This window comes from Pseudophryne corroboree, chromosome 2 (assembly GCF_028390025.1).
Source record: "Pseudophryne corroboree isolate aPseCor3 chromosome 2, aPseCor3.hap2, whole genome shotgun sequence".
Taxonomy (NCBI): domain Eukaryota; kingdom Metazoa; phylum Chordata; class Amphibia; order Anura; family Myobatrachidae; genus Pseudophryne; species Pseudophryne corroboree.
The window spans coordinates 364,369,950-364,396,064 of NC_086445.1; positions in this window are offsets into that span (position 1 = coordinate 364,369,950).

Here is a 26,115-nt window from a genome sequence, read left to right on the forward strand (position 1 = left end):
AGATACAATGTAGCGCCTATGCGCTCCATTGTAGCCAATGGTGGGAACTTTGCGGTCAGCGGTTGACCGAAAATTAACCTCACCGCTGACCGCAAAGTTCCCACCATTGACTACAATGGAGCGCATAGGCGTATCTGTGCCGTGTGCTGCCTCACAAACACTACAGGAGCACACAGCCAATCAGGAGAGTGCCACGGCGTGGCGCTCCCTGATTGGCTGAAGGGACCCTCTTTTACAGGAGTCAGGGGGGGTCCTGGCAGTCGGGAAAAGGGGTCCCATGTGTAAACATGGGACCCCTTTCAGTGCGTGGTCGGGTTTCCGTTTTATTATTTTGCCAAGTACGTGGATTATACAAAGGTCTGATTCTACACTGGATTATGTGAGTATAATTTTTTTCACAGGTACCCCAAGGATTCTACATGGAGAAGAGGACCGAGCCTCGTGGGAACATAGGTAAGTATGTATGTATGGAGGTGTGCATGTATGTAATAAATGTATACTTTCACGGTGTGTGTGTGTGTGTCCTGTTTTTTTTGGGGTATTTTTTTAGTAGTAGTACTACAGGTACCAGCGGGCCCAGTTTTCCACCGCATGCTGGTACTTGTGGTTCTCCAAGTACCAGCTTGCGGGGGAGGCTTGCTGGGACTTGTAGTACTGCTACTAAAACAATATTCAGATTTTTAAAAAAGGCTATCAGCCCCCCATCCGCCGCCCTTGGATGGGGGGGCAGCCTCGGGCTTCACCCCTGGCTCTTGGGTGGCTGGAGGGGGGGGACCCCTTGATTTAAAGGGTTCCCACTCCTCCAGGGTACCCCGGCCAGGGGTGACTAGTTGGGTATGTAATGCCAGGGCCGCAGGGACCTATATAAAAGTATCCCCCGGCTGTGGCATTATGTACCTGGCTAGTGGAGCCCAGTGCTGGTTTCAAAAATACGGGGGACCCCTAAGCCCGGTGCTGGTTGATTAAATATGGGGGAACCCCTGTCATTTTCCCCCCCATATTTTTACAACCAGGACCGGCTCAAAGAGCCCGATGCTGGTTATGCTTAGGAGGGGGGACCCCACACAATTTTTTTCAGATTTTTTAAGACTTTAAACAACTTTTTAAGGTACACAATGAAGCCCTGCATGGATCTCACAGATCCGGCCGGGATTCCTTGTGTTTTGTCAGGCAGTGTTCTACTCATCACTCCCGTAAAACACTGCCTGATATTACGAATCACATCGACATCGGAAAAAACGATTGTGCAAAACTCGGCAGCTTAGTGAATGATCGTATCAGGATTCAAAAAATTGCAGTAAAATGCACCCGATACCATTCGAGTTCAAACACCCTTCAAAACGGTAAAAACACGAATCTTTGTAAATATACCCCCAGGTCTGAATTAGGCCCATAATCAACACAAAAAGCTTCTCCACCTGCCAATGGCGTAACTAGGGGCACGCAGCCCCTGCGAGCGCTTGGAGGCACGCAGGACTGCGGGGCGCCCTAGCCGCTGCCACTGATTTCTGATGATAAGGAGGGACACGGAGGACACAGTGTGCGCCTCTCCTGTGTCCTTCCTGGGTCTCCGGCGGCAGCGGCGTGTCTGTTAAATGAAGTGCCCGGCACTTCATTTAACAGACATGCCGCTGCCGCCGGAGACGCAGGAGGGACACATAGGAGGGGCGTGCGCTGTGCCCTCCGTGTCCCTCCTTCTCGAATCGCACAGCAGCGGGGGATCCCGGGGGGGGGGCTGGGGGAGCATATTTAGCACTGGGGGGGTGTACTTGACATTGGGGGAGCATATTTAGCACTGGGAGGGGTGTACCTGGCGCTGGGGGAGCATATTTAGCACAGGGGATGGGCATATTTGGCACTGGGGGGAGCATGTTTGGTAGTGGGGGGGGCATGTTTGGCACTGGGGGGTATATGTGTGCCTGGCACTGGGGAGGGGGGCATATTTGGCACTGGGGGTATATGTGTGCCTGGCACTGGGGGGCATATTTGGCACTGGGGGCATATGTGTACCTGGCACTGTGGGGGAATAGCTGGCACTAAGGGCATATGTGGCACTGGGAGCACAGCCCTAGCAACAAGCATTACCCCCTAGCAACGAGCATGACACCCAGTGCATGAAACCCCTGGCTACGAATATTACCACCTGGCAACAAGCTTGAAATTCAGCACATGATACCTCTGGCAACAAGCATAACACCTACCGCATGGAACCCCTGGCAACGAGCATGACACTCTGGGCATGAGAACCCCTGGCACCGTGCATAGAACCAAGAGCATGAAACCCCTGGCAATGAGCAGGTAATTTAAAATAAGAATTTACTTACCGATAATTCTATTTCTCGTAGTCCGTAGTGGATGCTGGGGACTCCGTCAGGACCATGGGGAATAGCGGCTCCGCAGGAGACAGGGCACAAAAAGTAAGCTTTTAGGATCACATGGTGTGTACTGGCTCCTCCCCCCATGACCCTCCCCCAAGCCTCAGCTAGGTACTGTGCCCGGACGAGCGTACACAATAAGGAAGGATATTGAACCCCGGGTGAGACTCATACCAGCCACACCAATCACACCGTATAACTTGTGATCTGAACCCAGTTAACAGTATGACAAACGTAGGAGCCTCTGAACAGACGGCTCACAACAAATAACAACCCGATTTTTTTGTAACAATAACTATGTACAAGTATTGCAGACAATCCGCACTTGGGATGGGCGCCCAGCATCCACTACGGACTACGAGAAATAGAATTATCGGTAAGTAAATTCTTATTTTCTCTAACGTCCTAAGTGGATGCTGGGGACTCCGTCAGGATCATGGGGATTATACCAAAGCTCCCAAACGGGCGGGAGAGTGCGGATGACTCTGCAGCACCGAATGAGAGAACTCAAGGTCCTCCTCAGCCAGGGTATCAAATTTGTAGAATTTTGCAAACGTGTTTGCCCCTGACCAAGTAGCAGCTCGGCAGAGTTGTAATGCCGAGACTCCCCGGGCAGCCGCCCAGGATGAGCCCACTTTCCTTGTGGAATGGGCCTTGACAGATTTAGGTTGTGGCAAGCCTGCCACAGAATATGCAAGTTGAATTGTGCTACAAATCCAACGAGCAATCGTCTGCTTAGAAGCAGGAGCACCCATCTTGTTGGGTGCATACAATATAAGCAGTGAGTCAGACTTTCTGACTCCCGCCGTTCTTGAAATATATATTTTCAATGCCCGGAACACGTCCAACAACTTGGAATCCTCCAACTCGTTAGTAGCCGCAGGCACCACAATAGGCTGGTTCAGGTGAAACGCTGACACCACCTTAGGCAGAAAATGAGGACGCGTCCGCAGTTCTGCCCTGTCCGTATGGAAAATCAGATATGGGCTCTTATATGATAAAGCCGCCAATTCTGATACTCTCCTGGCTGAAGCCAGGGCCAGTAGCATGGTTACTTTCCATGTAAGATACTTCATCTCCACCGATTTGAGCGGCTCAAACCAATGGGATTTTAGAAAATCCAAGACTACATTAAGATCCCACGGTGCCACTGGGGGCACAACCGGGGGCTGTATATGTAGTACTCCTTTTACAAAAGTCTGGACTTCAGGAACTGAAGCCAATTCTTTCTGGAAGAAAATCGACAGGGCCGAAATTTGAACCTTAATGGACCCCAATTTGAGGCCCATAGACAATCCTGTTTGCAGGAAATGTAGGAATCGACCCAGTTGAAATTCCTCCGTGGGGGCCTTCCTGGCCTCACACCACGCAACATATTTCCTCCAAATGCGGTGATAATGTTGTGCAGTCACCTCCTTCCTGGCCTTTACCAGTGTAGGAATGACCTCTTCCGGAATGCCTTTTTCCTTTAGAATTCGGCGTTCAACCGCCATGCCGTCAAACGCAGCCGCGGTAAGTCTTGGAATAGACACGGTCCCTGCTGAAGCAGGTCCCGTCTTAGAGGTAGAGGCCACGGATCCTCCATGAGCATCTCTTGAAGTTCCGGGTACCAAGTTCTTCTTGGCCAATCCGGAGCCACTAGTATCGTTCTTACTCCCTTTTGCCGTATAATTCTCAGTACTTTTGGTATGAGAGGCAAAGGAGGGAACACATACACTGACTGGAACACCCACGGTGTTACCAGAGCGTCCACAGCTATTGCCTGAGGATCTCTTGACCTGGCGCAATACCTGTCCAGTTTTTTGTTGAGGCGGGACGCCATCATATCCACCATTGGTTTTTCCCAACGGTTCACAATCATGTGGAAGACTTCTGGATGAAGTCCCCACTCTCCCGGGTGTAGATCGTGTCTGCTGAGGAAGTCTGCTTCCCAGTTGTCCACTCCCGGAATGAATACTGCTGACAGTGCTATCACATGATCTTCCGCCCAGCGAAGAATCCTTGCAGCTTCTGCCATTGCTGTCCTGCTTCTTGTGCCGCCCTGTCTGTTTACGTGGGCGACTGCCGTGATGTTGTCCGACTGGATCAACACCGGCTGACCCTGAAGCAGGGGTTTTGCCAGACTTAGAGCATTGTAAATCGCTCTTAGCTCCAGTATATTTATGTGAAGAGACATCTCCAGGCTTGACCATACTCCCTGGAAGTTTCTTCCATGTGTGACCGCTCCCCAGCCTCTCAGACTGGCATCCGTGGTCACCAGGACCCAGTCCTGTATGCCGAATCTGCGGCCCTCTAACAGATGAGCACTCTGCAACCACCACAGAAGAGACACCCTTGTCCGTGGCGATAAGGTTATCCGCTGATGCATCTGCAGATGCGATCCGGACCATTTGTCCAGCAGATCCCACTGAAAAGTTCGTGCGTGGAATCTGCCGAATGGAATCGCTTCGTAAGAAGCCACCATCTTTCCCAGGACTCTTGTGCATTGATGCACAGACACTGTCCCTGGTTTTAGGAGGTTCCTGACAAGTTCGGATAACTCCCTGGCTTTCTCCTCCGGAAGAAACACCTTTTTCTGAACCGTGTCCAGAATCATTCCCAGGAACAGCAGACGTGTCGTCGGGGTCAACTGAGATTTTGGAAAATTCAGAATCCACCCGTGTTGTTGCAGCACTAGTTGGGTTAGTGCTACTCCGTCTTCCAGCTGTTCTCTGGATCTTGCCCTTATCAGGAGATCGTCCAAGTAAGGGATAATTAATACGCCTCTTCTTCGTAGAAGGATCATCATTTCGGCCATTACCTTGGTAAAGACCCGAGGTGCCGTGGACAATCCAAACGGCAGCGTCTGAAACTGATAATGACAGTTTTGCACCACGAACCTGAGGTACCCTTGATGTGAAGGGCAAATTGGGACATGCAGGTAAGCGTCCTTTATGTCCAGGGACACCATAAAGTCCCCTTCTTCCAGATTCGCTATCACTGCTCTGAGTGACTCCATCTTGAACTTGAATTTTTGTATGTACAGGTTCAAAGATTTTAGATTTAGAATAGGTCTTACCGAGCCGTCCGGCTTCGGTACCACAAATAGCGTGGAGTAATACCCCTTTCCCTGTTGTAGGAGGGGTACCTTGACTATCACCTGCTGAGCAAACAGCTTGTGAATGGCTTCCAATACCGTCGCCCTGTCCGAGGGAGACGTTGGCAAAGCAGACTTTAGGAACCGGCGAGGGGGAGACTTCTCGAATTCCAACCTGTAACCCTGAGATACTACCTGTAGAATCCAGGGGTCCACCTGTGAGCAAGCCCACTGTGCGCTGAAATTCTTGAGTCGAACCCCCACCGTTCCTGAGTCCGCTTGTAAGGCCCCAGCGTCATGCTGAGGGCTTTGCAGAACCCTGGGAGGGCTTCTGTTCCTGGGCAGGGGCTGCTTGCTGCCCTCTCTTACCCCTTCTTCTGCCCCGAGGCAGATATGACTGTCCTTTTGTCCGCTTGTTCTTATAGGAACGAAAGGACTGCGGCTGAAAAGACGGTGTCTTTTTCTGTTGGGAGGGGGTCTGAGGTAAAAAAGTGGATTTTCCGGCAGTTGCCGTAGCCACCAGATCCGATAGACCGACGCCAAATAATTCCTCCCCTTTATACGGCAATACTTCCATATGTCGTTTGGAATCCGCATCACCTGACCACTGTCGCGTCCATAAACTCCTTCTGGCAGATATGGACATCGCATTTACTCTCGATGCCAGAGTGCAAATATCTCTCTGCGCATCTCGCATATAAAGGAAAGCATCCTTTAATTGCTCTATAGTCAATAAAATACTGTCCCTATCCAGGGTATCAATATTTTCAGTCAGGGAATCCAACCAGACGACCCCAGCACTGCACATCCAGGCTGAGGCGATGGCTGGTCGCAGTATAACACCAGTATGAGTGTATATACTTTTCAGGGTAGTTTCCAGCCTCCTATCAGCTGGATCCTTGAGGGCGGCCGTATCAGGAGACGGTAACGCCACTTGTTTCGATAAGCGTGTGAGCGCCTTATCCACCCTAGGGGGTGTTTCCCAGCGCGCCCTAACCTCTGACGGGAAAGGGTATAATGCTAATAACCTTTTTGAAATTAGCATTTTTCTATCTGGGTTAACCCACGCTTCATCACATACATCATTTAATTCCTCTGATTCAGGAAAAACTACAGGTAGTTTTTTCACCCCCCACATAATACCCCTTTTTGTGGTACTTGTAGTATCAGAGATATGCAAAGCCTCCTTCATTGCCGTGATCATATAACATGTGGCCCTACTTGAAAATACGTTTGTTTCATCACCGTCGACACTAGATTCAGTGTCTGTGTCTGGGTCTGTGTCGACCGACTGAGGTAAAGGGCGCTTTACAGCCCCTGACGGTGTCTGAGACGCCTGGGCAGGTACTAACTGGTTTGCCGGCCGTCTCATGTCGTCAACTGATTTTTGTAATGTGCTGACATTATCACGTAATTCCATAAACAAAGCCATCCATTCCGGTGTCGACTCCCTGGGGGGTGACATCACCATTATCGGCAATTGCTCCGCCTCCACGCCAACATCGTCCTCATACATGTCGACACACACGTACCGACACACAGCAGACACACAGGGAATGCTCTTATCGAAGACAGGACCCCACTAGCCCTTTGGGGAGACAGAGGGAGAGTTTGCCAGCACACACCCAAGCGCTATAATATATATGGGAACAACCCTATATAAGTGTTGTTCCTTATAGCCGCTTAAATATATAAAAATATCGCCAAAATATGCCCCCCCTCTCTGTTTTACCCTGTTTCTGTAGTGCAGTGCAGGGGAGAGTCCTGGGAGCCTTCCTCACAGCGGAGCTGAGCAGGAAAATGGCGCTGTGTGCTGAGGAGAATAAGCCCCGCCCCCTATTCCGGCGGGCTTTTCTCCCGGAGTTTTAGACATTTGGCATGGGTTAAATACATACATATAGCCTTAATGGCTATATGTGATGTATTCTTTTGCCATTAAAGGTATTATATATTGCTGCCCAGGGCGCCCCCAGCAGCGCCCTGCACCCTCCGTGACCGTCTGGTGTGAAGTGTGTGACAACAATGGCGCACAGCTGCAGTGCTGTGCGCTACCTTCATGAAGACTGAAGAGCCTTCTGCCGCCTGTTTCCGGACCTTCAATCTTCAGCATCTGTAAGGGGGGTCGGCGGCGCGGCTCCGGGACGAACCCCAGGGTGAGACCTGTGTTCCGACTCCCTCTGGAGCTAATGGTGTCCAGTAGCCTAAGAATCCAATCCATCCTGCACGCAGGTGAGTTTAAATTCTCTCCCCTAAGTCCCTCGATGCAGTGAGCCTGTTGCCAGCAGGACTCACTGAAAATAAAAAACCTAAAAAACTTTTTCTAAGCAGCTCTTTAGGAGAGCCACCTAGATTGCACCCTGCTCGGACGGGCACAAAAACCTAACTGAGGCTTGGGGGAGGGTCATGGGGGGAGGAGCCAGTACACACCATGTGATCCTAAAAGCTTACTTTTTGTGCCCTGTCTCCTGCGGAGCCGCTATTCCCCATGGTCCTGACGGAGTCCCCAGCATCCACTTAGGACGTTAGAGAAAAGTAATTAGAAGCCTTCCTGCAATGCCACGCCCTTATATGCAAAGCCACGCCCATTTCAGCAAGACCATGCCCCTTTTTCTGTGACGTGCACGCCTTCAGCGCACGCATATTCATCACTTTTACTATGGTGCACAGTAGTCTCTATTATTCAAATTATGCTGCACAGTAGCGCCACTACACCAGGTAGAGCCCCTTTTACACCTTACGGCAGACAGTCCCCCTTTTTACACATTACGGCAGCCAGTCCCCCTTTTTACACATTACGGCAGACAGTGTACCCTTTTTACACATTTCGGCAGACAGTCCCCCTTTTTACACATTTACAGCAGGCAGAGTCCCCTTTTTACACATTGCGGCAGACAGCGTCCCCTTTTTTACACATTACGGCAGATAGCGTCCCCTTTTTACACATTACGTCAGACAGCGTCCCCTTTTTACACATTACGGCAGACAGCGTCCCCTTTTTTTAACATTACGGCAGACAGCGTCCCCCTTTTTACACATTACGGCAGACAACGTCCCCCTTTTTACACATTACGGCAGACAGCATCCCCATTTTACACATTACGGCAGACAGCGTCCCCTTTTTACACATTACGGCAGACAGTGTCCCCTTTTTTACACATTACGGCAGACAGCGTCCCCTTTTTTACACATTACGGCAGACAGCGTCCCCTTTTTACACATTATGCCAGACAGCGTCCCCTTTTTTACACATTACGGCAGACAGCGTCCCCCTTTTTACACATTATGCCAGACAGCGTCCCCTTTTTTACACATTACGGCAGACAGCGTCCCCCTTTTTACACATTTCGGCAGACAGTCCCCCTTTTTACACATTTACAGCAGGCAGAGTCCCCTTTTTACACATTGCGGCAGACAGCGTCCCCTTTTTTACACATTACGGCAGATAGCGTCCCCTTTTTACACATTACGTCAGACAGCGTCCCCTTTTTACACATTACGGCAGACAGCGTCCCCTTTTTTTAACATTACGGCAGACAGCGTCCCCCTTTTTACACATTACGGCAGACAACGTCCCCCTTTTTACACATTACGGCAGACAGCATCCCCATTTTACACATTACGGCAGACAGCGTCCCCTTTTTACACATTACGGCAGACAGTGTCCCCTTTTTTACACATTACGGCAGACAGCGTCCCCTTTTTTACACATTACGGCAGACAGCGTCCCCTTTTTACACATTATACCAGACAGCGTCCCCTTTTTTACACATTACGGCAGACAGCGTCCCCCTTTTTACACATTATGCCAGACAGCGTCCCCTTTTTTACACATTACGGCAGACAGCGCCCCCCTTTTTACACATTTCGGCAGACAGTCCCCCTTTTTACACATTTACAGCAGGCAGAGTCCCCTTTTTACACATTGCGGCAGACAGCGTCCCCTTTTTTACACATTACGGCAGATAGAGTCCCCTTTTTACACATTACGGCAGACAGCGTCCCCTTTTTACACATTACGGCAGACAGCGTCCCCTTTTTTTAACATTACGGCAGACAGCGTCCCCCTTTTTACACATTACGGCAGACAACGTCCCCCTTTTTACACATTACGGCAGACAGCATCCCCATTTTACACATTACGGCAGACAGCGTCCCCTTTTTACACATTACGGCAGACAGTGTCCCCTTTTTTACACATTACGGCAGACAGCGTCCCCTTTTTTACACATTACGGCAGACAGCGTCCCCTTTTTACACATTATGCCAGACAGCGTCCACTTTTTTACACATTACGGCAGACAGCGTCCCCCTTTTTACACATTACGGCAGACAGCGTCCCCCTTTTTACACATTACGGCAGACAGCATCCCTCTTTTTAAACATTACAGCAGACAGTGTCCCCCTTTTTACACATTACGGCAGACAGCATCCCCCTTTTTACACATTACGGCAGACAGCGTCCCCCTTTTTACACATTACGGCAGCCAGTCCCCCTTTTTACACATTGTGAGACAGAATAAAGAGAGAGAGAGAGAGAGAGATACTTACAGGCTCCTCGGTGCTGGCAGATCCCGGGCAGGGGAGAGGGAAGAGGAGGGAGGGGGACTGGAGCCGCAGCAGCGCTATGTAATTGGTAGAGGCGCCGCTGCAGCAGTCCCCTCTCCTTCTGCATTGGCTGGCCGCCGCTGTGAATGCTGGGATGAGGGAAGCGCATCCCAGCATTCACAGCAGCGCCGGGCAGCCAATGCAGAAGGAGAGGGGACTGCTGCAGCAGCGCAACTACCAATTACATAGCGCTATTGCGGCTCCAGTCCCCCTCCCTCCTTCTCCCCTGCCTCCAGCGCTGCTGCTCTCCTCCAGCGCTGCGCACGGGCGCACACAGCACAGAACAGGCGGCTTGTAATGAGTCATTTGACTCATTACAAGCCGCTGGCCATTGCGCCCTGAGGGCAACTGCACTGTGTGCCAGGCACACCTGGCACACATGTAGTTACGGCGCTGATATAACCAGACATGCAGATAACAGTCTATTTCAGATAAGAACATAATTTACTGAAACTGCAACACAATTGCTGTAACACAGTAGCAATTAAAGGGCCAACATTTGCCAATCAAAACTAAAGGGAAGATGTATGAAGAGGTGGTAAGTGCTAAATGCACTATAACCAGCACTATTGGACACAACACATTTTGGTATGTATTAAAGCAGATAATGTAGATAAACTTAATTTTCTCTACTTTATCTTCAATCATCTAATGATATTACTGTCACTGTACTATTGTAGAGTGACAGAAAATCATTCAGCTGTTATTAAATAATGATAAGCGCGTGTGTAGTAACCAGCGTAGGCTTCTGGGATCTGTTTGCACATGGGAGATCTTGAGATGTTTGCGAGATCTCGGTGTACACAGTTACTGAATGCCAGCCCACAGGGGTTGGCTCAAGGGGTGGGCTGGCAGTGCTATTGCTCGTGACGCTGAGTTGCTGTCTAGTCTGGCGGTCATGGGTGTAGCCGCAGTCGCACAGTCAATGATTGACTGCTAAGCACACGCCCTTCTGCCACCGCTACTGGAATATAAATCCGGTCACTTGTATACTCTTGAGAGTCGACTGGAGACGAACCCATCAGACTAAGAGTAGCCTCCCTTATACAGTATAGTAGTGAAGTGAATACCTCAGGAAATCCAATCACGGTGGCTCACAGGGCTCACCTGAGATGGAAGGAGGAGGTCATGTGGGGTCATCATTTTGTAGTGATGTCATGTGCACCCGTCCTCCATTGATTCATTGTGAGTATGAAATGGGAGAAAATGGTGGAGTAGGAGGAAGCATCGATCAGTGTGGAGGAGGCCGTGCATTATGACGAGCAGATCTGCCTCCTGGGGTGGGAGACACAGATAAGGTATCCCAATACTGGTACTGGGCACATGTAGGAGACACAGTCCCCCTTGGCTTTTTTATAGTATATGTACTTATAAACGTTGACTACACTTATATACTGTACTCTAAACATATAATATTACTATAAATATATACTAGCGTATACTATAATTAATTATATACCGTTATCCTTATATACTCTACTAATATACTATATTGATACTATACTTATTATACTAATTATATAGTTAGTTATTTATTATACTTCAGTTATATACTATACTGTACTTACACTATTTACTATACTAATTCTATACTAATAAATTCTCTTACCACTTCAAATCAGTGACTCAGATTTGGATCTGAAAATACAGCGAGGTTATCTGGATGTGGTGGGTAGGTCCATACCATATTGATTAATTTGATATGCATACTTGTATACATCTGTGTGAAATTAAGTCTGTACATGACGCACAACAGAACTTGGGTAAAATTACCACAGCTGCAGATTCAGAGACTCAGTTGCACACAGATATATAAGTGTCGCCAGTAACTACAGCATTGCCTAGAGTGTCCACAGGACGTTCCGGGTGGATGCAATGACTTCAGGGTGCCATGCAGACTATGGGGGCTATTCTGAGATTTGGGTGCAGATTTTGCTCTCGCAGATACCAAATACTCTCATGCTGGAGGCTGCACAGCAAGTGTGGCCCCACCCCGCAATCTCAAATCAATTGTGATTGCATCGAATAGGGGTGGACCCCTGTCTACGTAGCCTGGCTGCTTAAGCAAGGGTCCCGCCACCATGTTACCCATAGCAGGAAACGCAGGCGGTGTCATCAGCCAACCCTGAAAATGGCCATGACATACCTGCCATTTGCGATCTCCTCCCCCCCAAATGCAGCGTTGCCTGTCAACCACAAAGCGATCGAATCCTTATGGAGTGCAATCGCATGGTGAAGGGTCGTGCACACGCACTATGGCTGGTGCGCGTGTGCAGAACCTATGGATGCGGCTGCTGCATGGGTACACATTGGCTGCGTCCATCTCTGAATAAGCACTATGGCCAAAAAGAGCCACGGTGGTAATTGCCTCATCAATAATTGCAAAATTCTTAGAATTTATAAGCAAAAGAAAATATACAAAAAGTTTATTGCAAACTAGTGGCCTTAACATAGAAAATATAATTCCAATTTTCAAGACTTTTTCAATATAATATTACAAAAACATGTTTGGAAAAATATTTTTGATCACAACATTAAATTTGCACTCCAACATGCAGGAAAACTCTGTTTGCTATGCATCTAGAACGTCTCTCAAAAGGACAGATGTTCTAAGCATTGGAGAGTGATAAAGTGGAGAGAAATAAAGTACCAGCCAACCAGCAGCTGTCAGTTTTCAAACACAGCCTGTAACATGGCAGTTAGGAGCTGATTGGATTGTACTTTTATCTCCCTCCACTTTATCACTCTCCAAGGTTTAGAACATCTCTCCCAAAATGTCTTATCTGGACAGCAACAAACCCAATGAGTAACCTGTGGAAGAATGATGGACATTTGCTATCCAGCATACAAACATCATAAGTAACACGTGGAGAAATATTAAAAATGTATGAACTGTAAAATTAAATTTATTTGTTCTCCTACTGGTGCTATGTTGATGAAAACATAGACCTGAGGTGGAATGCTTCAGTGAAGCCCACCCAGCACACACTTTTTGCTGGAGGTGACCAATACAGCCTCCTGGGAAAAGGCAACACCTTCAAAACCTATCCTTCATCAGCCAGGTTCATAGCTGCACCCAATACGCTGGTGAACATGGGAGGCACTAAAGACAGGTACTGGTCGCTATGGGGCATGCTGGAGCATGATCATTAGGAAAGAGTCAGAACCAGGTGGACAATGTGGTACAAAGGTCCAAAGTTGTAGCCAAGGTTAGAACCAGAGCATCTCTAGGAATAGTACCAAAGGAGTAGGCAAAATTAGGTCACAGGGAAGTCGGAGTCAGAACTAAGGGATAACAAGGAGCTGTACCAAGAGAGCAGGCAATGAGAGACATCAGGCAGACCAGTCTCAAAGTCTCAAAGAAGTCTCAAAGAACCAGATACTGGAGTACAGGTGTGGAGCCTAATACTCTGGCACTGATTTGTGCTCAGAGACTGCCTTTTATATGAAGTGGTTCAAATTTGGCATCAGTGTGAAATCATGCTTTTCGTGCACCTGTGCCTTTAAATATTAAACAGAGCAGTGCACACTTTCCTAAAGGAGCCATAGCCATTGGGAGCCAGAAGCCGCCCGCCGTGACTGCTGAGAGAAAGACTGCTGGAGCCTCTAGCAGCAGCCGGGAGATGTGACGTTGGTCAGACCTACAACAGCCGCCAACAGAGAGGAGGCAGAAGGCTAAAGTGGATACCGAATGGCAGAAGACCAGCATCCGCCTGATTCATAGCCGCAGCCTCCCAGAGATCAGTGCTGCTGGAACCGGTAAGTGGGAACCAGGGTTCAGTGTGCTGTGACAGTACCAAACACAGGGGGGATTTATTATCATATGTATATATATATATATATATATATATATATATGCATGGGGAGAATTTCACCTTTCTAAAGCACTTAATTATGCCTTCACACATCACTTTCAAATTGTTATGCAAAACAATAATCCAAATTTGAGAATAGATGATTACAACCTGACAGAAAATCCTAAAATAGACAATTGTGATAGTAAAAGAAAATAGACTTTATTCATTTTTTCTGTCTTGGGGGTAAATTTACTAAGGTGGGAGTTTTTAGAACTAGAGATGTTGCCCATAGCAACCAATCAGATTCTACTTAACATTTATCAAGCTGCTTCTAGAAAATAATAGAATCTGATTGGTTGCTATAGGCAACATCACCAGTTCTAAAAAACTCCCACCTTAGTAAATTTACCCCTTGGAATGGACCATATTGGGAGATATGGTTTGTGTATATTAAATTTAAACCACTGGTGTATATTAGATTTAAACTAATAGTTTACTAATGCCTGGGTACTGTTTATAACTCCACCTAATTGAAAGACAACTATTTTAGAAAATGTTCTTGTAGTGGAACAAAGACAACTTAGACAACCTTAAAATACACACAGAAAAATAAAATCTTGTCACATGCAAGAATAGCATCATCCTTTTTACTACTTACACACTGGGACAGGACTGAGGACGACTGTATGTGTGTGTGTCTCTCTCTATGCCATCATTAGATAACAAGTTACACAGGAACTAGATATCCAGGCAGGCAGGAGGAGAATCTGGGATCCTTGTGTCACTTACAGCTCTCTCCACCCTCCTACTGTATCTCCCATCTGGTTGGGAAGCTTTGTCGGTAGCTCATGAAACCTGATACTCCTGTGTCTCTGCTTGCACTGTATACTGTCCTGCTTGCATTCTGGCTGCCTTGTTCTGCTGCTGCATAAGAAGGAAAGCTAGTGATCCTGGCCAGAGCTAGTATGCTCTACCTGGGTGGCCCCCTGACAAAGGGGGGTCCAGTATACAGTGTGCCCTGCACCCCCTCCCCCTTAATCTGGCTATGCAGAGGTCTGATGGTCCGACCAATGTTTTTGATGTTCGTCCAATGCTGCATCTTTGGACACATGAGAGTTCATTTATTTGTGGTCTTTAGAGCACTATCATGTGATATCATGTGATGTACGGTACTTTGCACATGCACTGGACCCATTCTGCTCATTGCAATTTAGTCCTGCGACGAAAACAGGGATTTATTTAAATAGGGATTTATATAGCTGACACCACTAGAAAATTATATACAACATTTTCCAGCGACCTTAACCAATATACAGTATATGTCAAACTCTAAAGCTGGGTACACACTGAGTGATATGTTGTCCAATCTGTCAGATCAGACCGACATATCGCTCACATCGGTGCATCTTGGGCAGTGTGTATATACTGTGTGTGTTAATAGTGACGTTGTCATGTTTGATGTGCTTCACATTAAACCTGATGATATCACTAGTGAAAACATGTATGTTAATGAAGGATGGAAGAGTGATCGTTCCATACTTCATTAACATTCCCCAATAGGGGCCATTCAGGTGCGGTAAGATTTGCTATCACTGCTGCTTCCTTGGAAGCAGCAGGGAAAGCGCTGTATGTAAATGCAGCAGGAGACATCTATTTTTCAAGCAGACGCCTCCTCCTGGAGTAATGATCCGAGCTGAGTCAAGCAGATCAAAGCACCCACCATTGGGCCGCCCGTTGCAGAGGCCAGGAAATCTCCATCTCACAATGGAGATACCTGGCCTCTTCCCAGGCCTCTTCCCACTCCCAAATGGCAACAATATGCCTCTGCTTTTCCAAACGGAGCCAGCTACTACTCACTCACCGCACCCAAAATGGCATCAGACTGTCAATCACTGACAATCTGCTGCAGTCCTGCAGGACTCGTTCATGCAAACACAGAACGAGCCTGTACATACGCAAAGTAACGAAAATCAGTACTTTGCGCTGATGGTCTCAGGTGCAATCACACTTGAATGACTCCAAATGTGTACACTGGTTCCGATACCGGGCCGAAATATTGGCTGTGTACACATCAGTAATTATAGTCTGTTTTTTTCTCTCGAAAAATCCTGTTTTTATGTGAAAACACATAGAATCCAGGATAAGTTCACAGCCCTATGTGTTTTCACGATCGCGGTCACGAAAACACGCACGTATCATGATTTTGTTTCGGGACCTCAGTGGATCCCGAAAACAAATCACTGATGAGTGCTGCAGCTGGCAGCATTTTGTGACTAATTTGATAGTCGGGGGGGGGGGGGGGGGGGGATAATTAGCCGTGGTAATTTACTGCAACTAATTGAATTCCCCTATTCAAATGATATACTTCACTATCACTGTATTTTATCAATGAGTGTTACATAAATCATTGTTCACCAAAAGATGGAAAAAAGGTTTGGCCACCTGCAGAGCAAAACCAGAACACTCCTACCCAAAAGAACCAACACACTCCTACCTAAAGGTCAGGAGCTGAACAGTGCATTACCTTATAGCATAGCTTAGATTTCTGATAGCTGATGCCAGATGTCTGATGCATAAGGTCAAAAGTTAAGTCAAAGAGTGAATTTTAAAGGGAGACCAGTCAATTAATCAATTGATTTTGGTGTCTCAATCACTATGAGCAGATGGCTTTATCTTCGATGAGTAAATAGGGTGGATATCATCACATTTGTATTTAAGGAAACAAAAAACTGGAGATCATACAAATTGTGCAAGATTTGTGTGTACGTGCATTGGTTTAAGGCCCTTTCCTCTGCACAGCTGGTTGCATGCTAGATTCACCACATACAGAGGCATTGTACCTCCACTCAGTTAATTAACATACAGTAGGAGTATGTGTGCCCCCTTGACAAAACCTCTACTCATATTTCAGTGGGATTATCTATTATTTTTTTTCTTTTGCATTTTGTCCTCTACAAACAAGGATTAGGATTGATGGCATTTGCTTATCTACTATCACATATTATGTCAGTAGATGTACCGCAACAGCACCTCGTAATGACAATGAAGATTCAACTAATTTATAAAATGCTTTGCTTAATAAAAGTTAATTTGTGTTTATGCTTTTTTTTGTTTTGTTGTCCACATTAGTGGAACTAAAAGACCAAATTTGACAAGTCAGTTCAACATCTGAAAAGACTGGCCTGACAAGGTGCTAAATTAACGCTAACTGCTCCAGGCGGATATTATCAATCATCTGAGTAATTCTGATATTCCTACATATCACCATGAAGAGTGTGGTATTGAAGGTCGACCACACTAAGGTCGACAGTGTCTAGGTCAACCACTATTGGTCGATAGTAACTAGGTCAACAGGGATTCTAGGTCGACAAGGTCTCTAGGTCGACATGGTCTAGGTCGACAGGTCAAAAGGTTGACATGAGTTTTTTTATTTATTTTTTTGTAATTTTCACCGTACAGTGACCAGGAACCCCAATTAGTGCATCGCGTCCCCTCGCATGGCTCGCTTTGCTCACCAAGCTTCGGGCAAGGTGCCGTTACCGTTCCCAATCGTACTCTACGTGGATCATAATGTATGAAAAAGTTCATAAAAAGAAAGAAAATGTTAAAAACTCTTGTCGACATTTTGACCTGTCGACCTAGACCATATCGACCTAGAGTCCCTGTCGACCTAGTTACTGTCGACCAATAGTGGTCGACCTAGACACTGTCGACCTAATTCTTGTCAACCTAGAGACCGGATAGCCACCATGAAGAGGCTGTTCATGATAAATAGGTTCCAATAGAGCAGATGTAGTAAGCCTAGAGAAGTGATAAAGCAGTGATAAGTGCAAGGTGATAACTAGTGATGAGCGGGTTCGGTTCCTCGGAATCCGAACCCCCCCGAACTTCAGCCTTTTTACACGGATCCGAGGCAGACTCGGATCTTCCCGCCTTGCTCGGCTAACCCGAGCGCGCCCGAACGTCATCATCCTGCTGTCGGATTCTCGCGAGGCTCGTATTCTATCGCGAGACTCGGATTCTATATAAGGAGCCGCGCGTCGCCGCCATTTTCACACGTGCATTGAGATTCATAGGGAGAGGACGTGGCTGGCGTCCTCTCCATTTAGATTAGAAGAGAGAGAGTGAGAGTGAGACACTTGATTTACTGGAGCTTAGGAGTACTCAGAGAGTGCAGAGTTTACTAGTGACTGACCAGTGACCACCAGTGCAGTTTTTTTATTATATTATTATTTAATATAATCCGTTCTCTGCCTGAAAAAAAACGATACACAGTGACACAGTAACAGTATACCATATCTGTGCTCAGCCTCAGTGTGCTGCATCATCTATGTATATCTGACTGTGCTGAGTGCTCAGTGCTCACACAGCTTAATTGTGGGGGAGACTGGGGAGCAGTAGCAGGAGTACATATTATTTAACTGTGCACACTTTTGCTGCCAGAGTGCCACTGCCAGTGTGACTGACCAGTGACCACTGTCTGACCACCAGTATATTGTGATTGTCTGCCTGAAAAAGTTAAACACTCGTCGTGTGGTGTTTTTATTCTATAAACGCATTCTGCTGACAGTGTCCAGCAGGTCCGTCATTAATTATATAATATATACCTGTCCGGCTGCAGTAGTGATATATATATATTTTTTATATCATTATCATCCAGTCTATATTAGCAGCAGACGCAGTACGGTAGTCCACGGCTGTAGCTACCTCTGTGTCGGCAGTCGCTCGTCCATCCATAATTGTATACCACCTACCTGTGGTGTTTTTTTTTTTCTATCTTCTTGATACTACTAGTAGCTTACTTTAGGAGTCTGCAGTGCTGCTGACAGTGTCCAGCAGGTCCGTCATTATATAATATATACCTGTCCGGCTGCAGTAGTGATATATATATATTTTTTATATCATTATCATCCAGTCTATATTAGCAGCAGACGCAGTACGGTAGTCCACGGCTGTAGCTACCTCTGTGTCGGCAGTCGCTCGTCCATCCATAATTGTATACCACCTACCTGTGGTGGGTTTTTTTTTTTCTATCTTCTTGATACTACTAGTAGCTTACTTTAGGAGTCTGCAGTGCTGCTGACAGTGTCCAGCAGGTCCGTCATTATATAATATATACCTGTCCGGCTGCAGTAGTGATATATATATATTTTTTATATCATTATCATCCAGTCTATATTAGCAGCAGACGCAGTACGGTAGTCCACGGCTGTAGCTACCTCTGTGTCGGCAGTCGCTCGTCCATCCATAATTGTATACCACCTACCTGTGGTGTTTTTTTTTTTCTATCTTCTTGATACTACTAGTAGCTTACTTTAGGAGTCTGCAGTGCTGCTGACAGTGTCCAGCAGGTCCGTCATTATATAATATATACCTGTCCGGCTGCAGTAGTGATATATATATATATATTTTTTATATCATTATCATCCAGTCTATATTAGCAGCAGATGCAGTACGGTAGTCCACGGCTGTAGCTACCTCTGTGTCGGCAGTCGCTCGTCCATCCATAATTGTATACCACCTACCTGTGGTGTTTTTTTTTTTTTTTCTATCTTCTTGATACTACTAGTAGCTTACTTTAGGAGTCTGCAGTGCTGCTGACAGTGTCCAGCAGGTCCGTCATTATATAATATATACCTGTCCGGCTGCAGTAGTGATATATATATATATATTTTTTATATCATTATCATCCAGTCTATTTTAGCAGCAGACGCAGTACGGTAGTCCACGGCTGTAGCTACCTCTGTGTCGGCAGCCGCTCGTCCATCCATAATTGTATACCACCTACCTGTGGTGTTTTTTTTTTCTATCTTCTTGATACTACTAGTAGCTTACTTTAGGAGTCTGCAGTGCTGCTGACAGTGTCCAGCAGGTCCGTCATTATATAATATATACCTGTCCGGCTGAGGTAGTGATATATATATATATTTTTTATATCATTATCATCCAGTCTATATTAGCAGCAGACGCAGTACGGTAGTCCACGGCTGTAGCTACTAGAGATGAGCGCCGGAAATTTTTCGGGTTTTGTGTTTTGGTTTTGGGTTCGGTTCCGCGGCCGTGTTTTGGGTTCGACCGCGTTTTGGCAAAACCTCACCGAATTTTTTTTGTCGGATTCGGGTGTGTTTTGGATTCGGGTGTTTTTTTAAAAAAACCCTAAAAAACAGCTTAAATCATAGAATTTGGGGGTAATTTTGATCCCAAAGTATTATTAACCTCAAAAAACATAATTTACACTCATTTTCAGCCTATTCTGAACACATCACACCTCACAATATTATTTTTAGTCCTAAAATTTGCACCGAGGTCGCTGTGTGAGTAAGATAAGCGACCCTAGTGGCCGACACAAACACCGGGCCCATCTAGGAGTGGCACTGCAGTGTCACGCAGGATGGCCCTTCCAAAAAACCCTCCCCAAACAGCACATGACGCAAAGAAAAAAAGAGGCGCAATGAGGTAGCTGACTGTGTGAGTAAGATTAGCGACCCTAGTGGCCGACACAAACACCGGGCACATCTAGGAGTGGCACTGCAGTGTCACGCAGGATGTCCCTTCCAAAAAACCCTCCCCAAACAGCACATGACGCAAAGAAAAAAAGAGGCGCAATGAGGTAGCTGTGTGAGTAAGATTAGCGACCCTAGTGGCCGACACAAACACCGGGCCCATCTAGGAGTGGCACTGCAGTGTCACGCAGGATGTCCCTTCCAAAAAACCCTCCCCAATCAGCACATGATGCAAAGAAAAAGAAAAGAAAAAAGAGGTGCAAGATGGAATTATCCTTGGGCCCTCCCACCCACCCTTATGTTGTATAAACAAAACAGGACATGCACACTTTAACCAACCCATCATTTCAGTGACAGGGTCTGCCACACGACTGTGACTGATATGACGGGTTGGTTTGGACCCCCCCCAAAAAAGAAGCAATTAATCTCTCCTTGCACAAACTGGCTCTACAGAGGCAAGATGTCCACCTCATCTTCACCCTCCGATATATCACCGTGTACATCCCCCTCCTCACAGATTATCAATTCGTCCCCACTGGAATCCACCATCTCAGCTCCCTGTGTACTTTGTGGAGGCAATTGCTGCTGGTCAATGTCTCCGCGGAGGAATTGATTATAATTCATTTTAATGAACATCATCTTCTCCACATTTTCTGGATGTAACCTCGTACGCCGATTGCTGACAAGGTGAGCGGCGGCACTAAACACTCTTTCGGAGTACACACTTGTGGGAGGGCAACTTAGGTAGAATAAAGCCAGTTTGTGCAAGGGCCTCCAAATTGCCTCTTTTTCCTGCCAGTATAAGTACGGACTGTGTGACGTGCCTACTTGGATGCGGTCACTCATATAATCCTCCACCATTCTATCAATGTTGAGAGAATCATATGCAGTGACAGTAGACGACATGTCCGTAATCGTTGTCAGGTCCTTCAGTCCGGACCAGATGTCAGCATCAGCAGTCGCTCCAGACTGCCCTGCATCACCGCCAGCGGGTGGGCTCGGAATTCTGAGCCTTTTCCTCGCACCCCCAGTTGCGGGAGAATGTGAAGGAGGAGATGTTGACAGGTCGCGTTCCGCTTGACTTGACAATTTTGTCACCAGCAGGTCTTTCAACCCCAGCAGACCTGTGTCTGCCGGAAAGAGAGATCCAAGGTAGGCTTTAAATCTAGGATCGAGCACGGTGGCCAAAATGTAGTGCTCTGATTTCAACAGATTGACCACCCGTGAATCCTTGTTAAGCGAATTAAGGGCTGCATCCACAAGTCCCACATGCCTAGCGGAATCGCTCCGTGTTAGCTCCTTCTTCAATGCCTCCAGCTTCTTCTGCAAAAGCCTGATGAGGGGAATGACCTGACTCAGGCTGGCAGTGTCTGAACTGACTTCACGTGTGGCAAGTTCAAAGGGCATCAGAACCTTGCACAACGTTGAAATCATTTTCCACTGCACTTGAGACAGGTGCATTCCATCTCCTATATCGTGCTCAATTGTATAGGCTTGAATGGCCTTTTGCTGCTCCTCCAACCTCTGAAGCATATAGAGGGTTGAATTCCACCTCGTTACCACTTCTTGCTTCAGATGATGGCAGGGCAGGTTCAGTAGTTTTTGGTGGTGCTCCAGTCTTCTGTACGTGGTGCCTGTACGCCGAAAGTGTCCCGCAATTTTTCTGGCCACCGACAGCATCTCTTGCACGCCCCTGTCGTTTTTTAAAAAATTCTGCACCACCAAATTCAAGGTATGTGCAAAACATGGGACGTGCTGGAATTTGCCCATATTTAATGCACACACAATATTGCTGGCGTTGTCCGATGCCACAAATCCACAGGAGAGTCCAATTGGGGTAAGCCATTCCGCGATGATCTTCCTCAGTTGCCGTAAGAGGTTTTCAGCTGTGTGCGTATTCTGGAAAGCGGTGATACAAAGCGTAGCCTGCCTAGGAAAGAGTTGGCGTTTGCGAGATGCTGCTACTGGTGCCGCCGCTGCTGTTCTTGCGGCGGGAGTCCATACATCTACCCAGTGGGCTGTCACAGTCATATAGTCCTGACCCTGCCCTGCTCCACTTGTCCACATGTCCGTGGTTAAGTGGACATTGGGTACAACTGCATTTTTTAGGACACTGGTGAGTCTTTTTCTGACGTCCGTGTACATTCTCGGTATCGCCTGCCTAGAGAAGTGGAACCTAGATGGTATTTGGTAACGGGGGCACACTGCCTCAATAAATTGTCTAGTTCCCTGTGAACTAACGGCGGATACCGGACGCACGTCTAACACCAACATAGTTGTCAAGGACTCAGTTATCCGCTTTGCAGTAGGATGACTGCTGTGATATTTCATCTTCCTCGCAAAGGACTGTTGAACAGTCAATTGCTTACTGGAAGTAGTACAAGTGGGCTTACGACTTCCCCTCTGGGATGACCATCGACTCCCAGCGGCAACAACAGCAGCGCCAGCAGCAGTAGGCGTTACACGCAAGGATGCATCGGAGGAATCCCAGGCAGGAAAGGACTCGTCAGACTTGCCAGTGACATGGCCTGCAGGACTATTGGCATTCCTGGGGAAGGAGGAAATTGACACTGAGGGAGTTGGTGGGGTGGTTTGCGTGAGCTTGGTTACAAGAGGAAGGGATTTACTGGTCAGTGGACTGCTTCCGCTGTCACCCAAAGTTTTTGAACTTGTCACTGACTTATTATGAATGCGCTGCAGGTGACGTATAAGGGAGGATGTTCCGAGGTGGTTAACGTCCTTACCCCTACTTATTACAGCTTGACAAAGGGAACACACGGCTTGACACCTGTTGTCCGCATTTCTGGTGAAATACCTCCACACCGAAGAGCTGATTTTTTTGGTATTTTCACCTGGCATGTCAACGGCCATATTCCTCCCACGGACAACAGGTGTCTCCCCGGGTGCCTGACTTAAACAAACCACCTCACCATCAGAATCCTCCTGGTCAATTTCCTCCCCAGCGCCAGCAACACCCATATCCTCCTCATCCTGGTGTACTTCAACACTGACATCTTCAATCTGACTATCAGGAACTGGACTGCGGGTGCTCCTTCCAGCACTTGCAGGGGGCATGCAAATAGTGGAAGGCGCATGCTCTTCACGTCCAGTGTTGGGAAGGTCAGGCATCGCAAACGACACAATTGGACTCTCCTTGTGGATTTGGGATTTCAAAGAACGCACAGTTCTTTGCGGTGCTTTTGCCAGCTTGAGTCTTTTCAGTTTTCTAGCGAGAGGCTGAGTGCTTCCATCCTCATGTGAAGCTGAACCACTAGCCATGAACATAGGCCAGGGCCTCAGCCGTTCCTTGCCACTCCGTGTGGTAAATGGCATATTGGCAAGTTTACGCTTCTCCTCCGACAATTTTATTTTAGGTTTTGGAGTCCTTTTTTTTCTGATATTTGGTGTTTTGGATTTGACATGCTCTGTACTATGACATTGGGCATCGGCCTTGGCAGACGACGTTGCTGGCATTTCATCGTCTCGGCCATGACTAGTGGCAGCAGCTTCAGCACGAGGTGGAAGTGGATCTTGATCTTTCCCTAATTTTGGAACCTCAACTTTTTTGTTCTCCATATTTTATAGGCAGAACTAAAAGGCACCTCAGGTAAACAATGGAGATGGATGGATTGGATAGTTTACTAGTATACAATTATGGACGGACTGCCACGGTTAGGTGGTATAAAAAAACCACGGTTAGGTGGTATATATTATAATAATAATACAATTATGGATGGACGGACTGCCTGCCGACTGCCGACACAGAGGTAGCCACAGCCGTGAACTACCGCACTGTACACTGGTTGATAAAGAGATAGTAGTATACTCGTAACAACTAGTATGACACTATGACGACGGTATAAAGAATGAAAAAAAAAACACGGTTAGGTGGTATATATTATAATAATAATACAATTATGGATGGACGGACTGCCTGCCGACTGCCGACACAGAGGTAGCCACAGCCGTGAACTACCGCACTGTACACTGGTTGATAAAGAGATAGTAGTATACTCGTAACAACTAGTATGACACTATGACGACGGTATAAAGAATGAAAAAAAAACCACGGTTAGGTGGTATATATTATAATAATAATACAATTATGGATGGACGGACTGCCTGCCGACTGCCGACACAGAGGTAGCCACAGCCGTGAACTACCGCACTGTACACTGGTTGATAAAGAGATAGTAGTATACTCGTAACAACTAGTATGACACTATGACGGTATAAAGAATGAAAAAAAAACCACGGTTAGGTGGTATATATTATAATAATAATACAATTATGGATGGACGGACTGCCTGCCGACTGCCGACACAGAGGTAGCCACAGCCGTGAACTACCGCACTGTACACTGGTTGATAAAGAGATAGTAGTATACTCGTAACAACTAGTATGACACTATGACGACGGTATAAAGATTAAAGAATGGAAAAAAAACCACGGTTAGGTGGTATATATTATAATAATAATACAATTATGGATGGACGGACTGCCTGCCGACTGCCGACACAGAGGTAGCCACAGCCGTGAACTACCGCACTGTACACTGGTTGATAAAGAGATAGTAGTATACTCGTAACAACTAGTATGACACTATGACGGTATAAAGAATGAAAAAAAAACCACGGTTAGGTGGTATATATTATAATAATAATACAATTATGGATGGACGGACTGCCTGCCGACTGCCGACACAGAGGTAGCCACAGCCGTGAACTACCGCACTGTACACTGGTTGATAAAGAGATAGTAGTATACTCGTAACAATTAGGATGACACTATGACGGTATAAAGAATGAAAAAAAAACCACGGTTAGGTGGTAGGTATATAATAATAAATAATACAATTCTGGTCGGACGGACTGCCTGCCGTGTGCCGACACAGAGGTAGCCACAGCCGTGAACTACCGCACTGTACACTGGTTGATAAAGAGATAGTAGTATACTTGTAACAATTAGGATGACACTATGACGGTATAAAGAATGAAAAAAAAACCACGGTTAGGTGGTAGGTATATAATAATAAATAATACAATTCTGGTCGGACGGACTGCCTGCCGTGTGCCGACACAGAGGTAGCCACAGCCGTGAACTACCGCACTGTACACTGGTTGATAAAGAGATAGTAGTATACTCGTAACAATTAGGATGACACTATGACGGTATAAAGAATGAAAAAAAAACCACGGTTAGGTGGTAGGTATATAATAATAAATAATACAATTCTGGTCGGACGGACTGCCTGCCGTGTGCCGACACAGAGGTAGCCACAGCCGTGAACTACCGCACTGTACACTGGTTGATAAAGAGATAGTAGTATACTCGTAACAATTAGGATGACACTATGACGGTATAAAGAATGAAAAAAAAACCACGGTTAGGTGGTAGGTATATAATAATAAATAATACAATTCTGGTCGGACGGACTGCCTGCCGTGTGCCGACACAGAGGTAGCCACAGCCGTGAACTACCGCACTGTACTGTGTCTGCTGCTAATATAGACTGGTTGATATTTAAAGAGATATTAGTAGTATACAACAATACTATACTGGTGGTCAGGCACTGGTCACCACTCCTGCAGCAAAAGTGTGCACTGTTAATTAATATAATTGTACTCCTGGCTCCTGCTAACAACCTGCAGTGCTCCCCAGTCTCCCCCACAATTAATTATAAGCTTTTAATTTATACATTGATGACTGTGCAGCACACTGGGCTGAGCTGAGTGCACACAGACTGAGTCACACTGTGT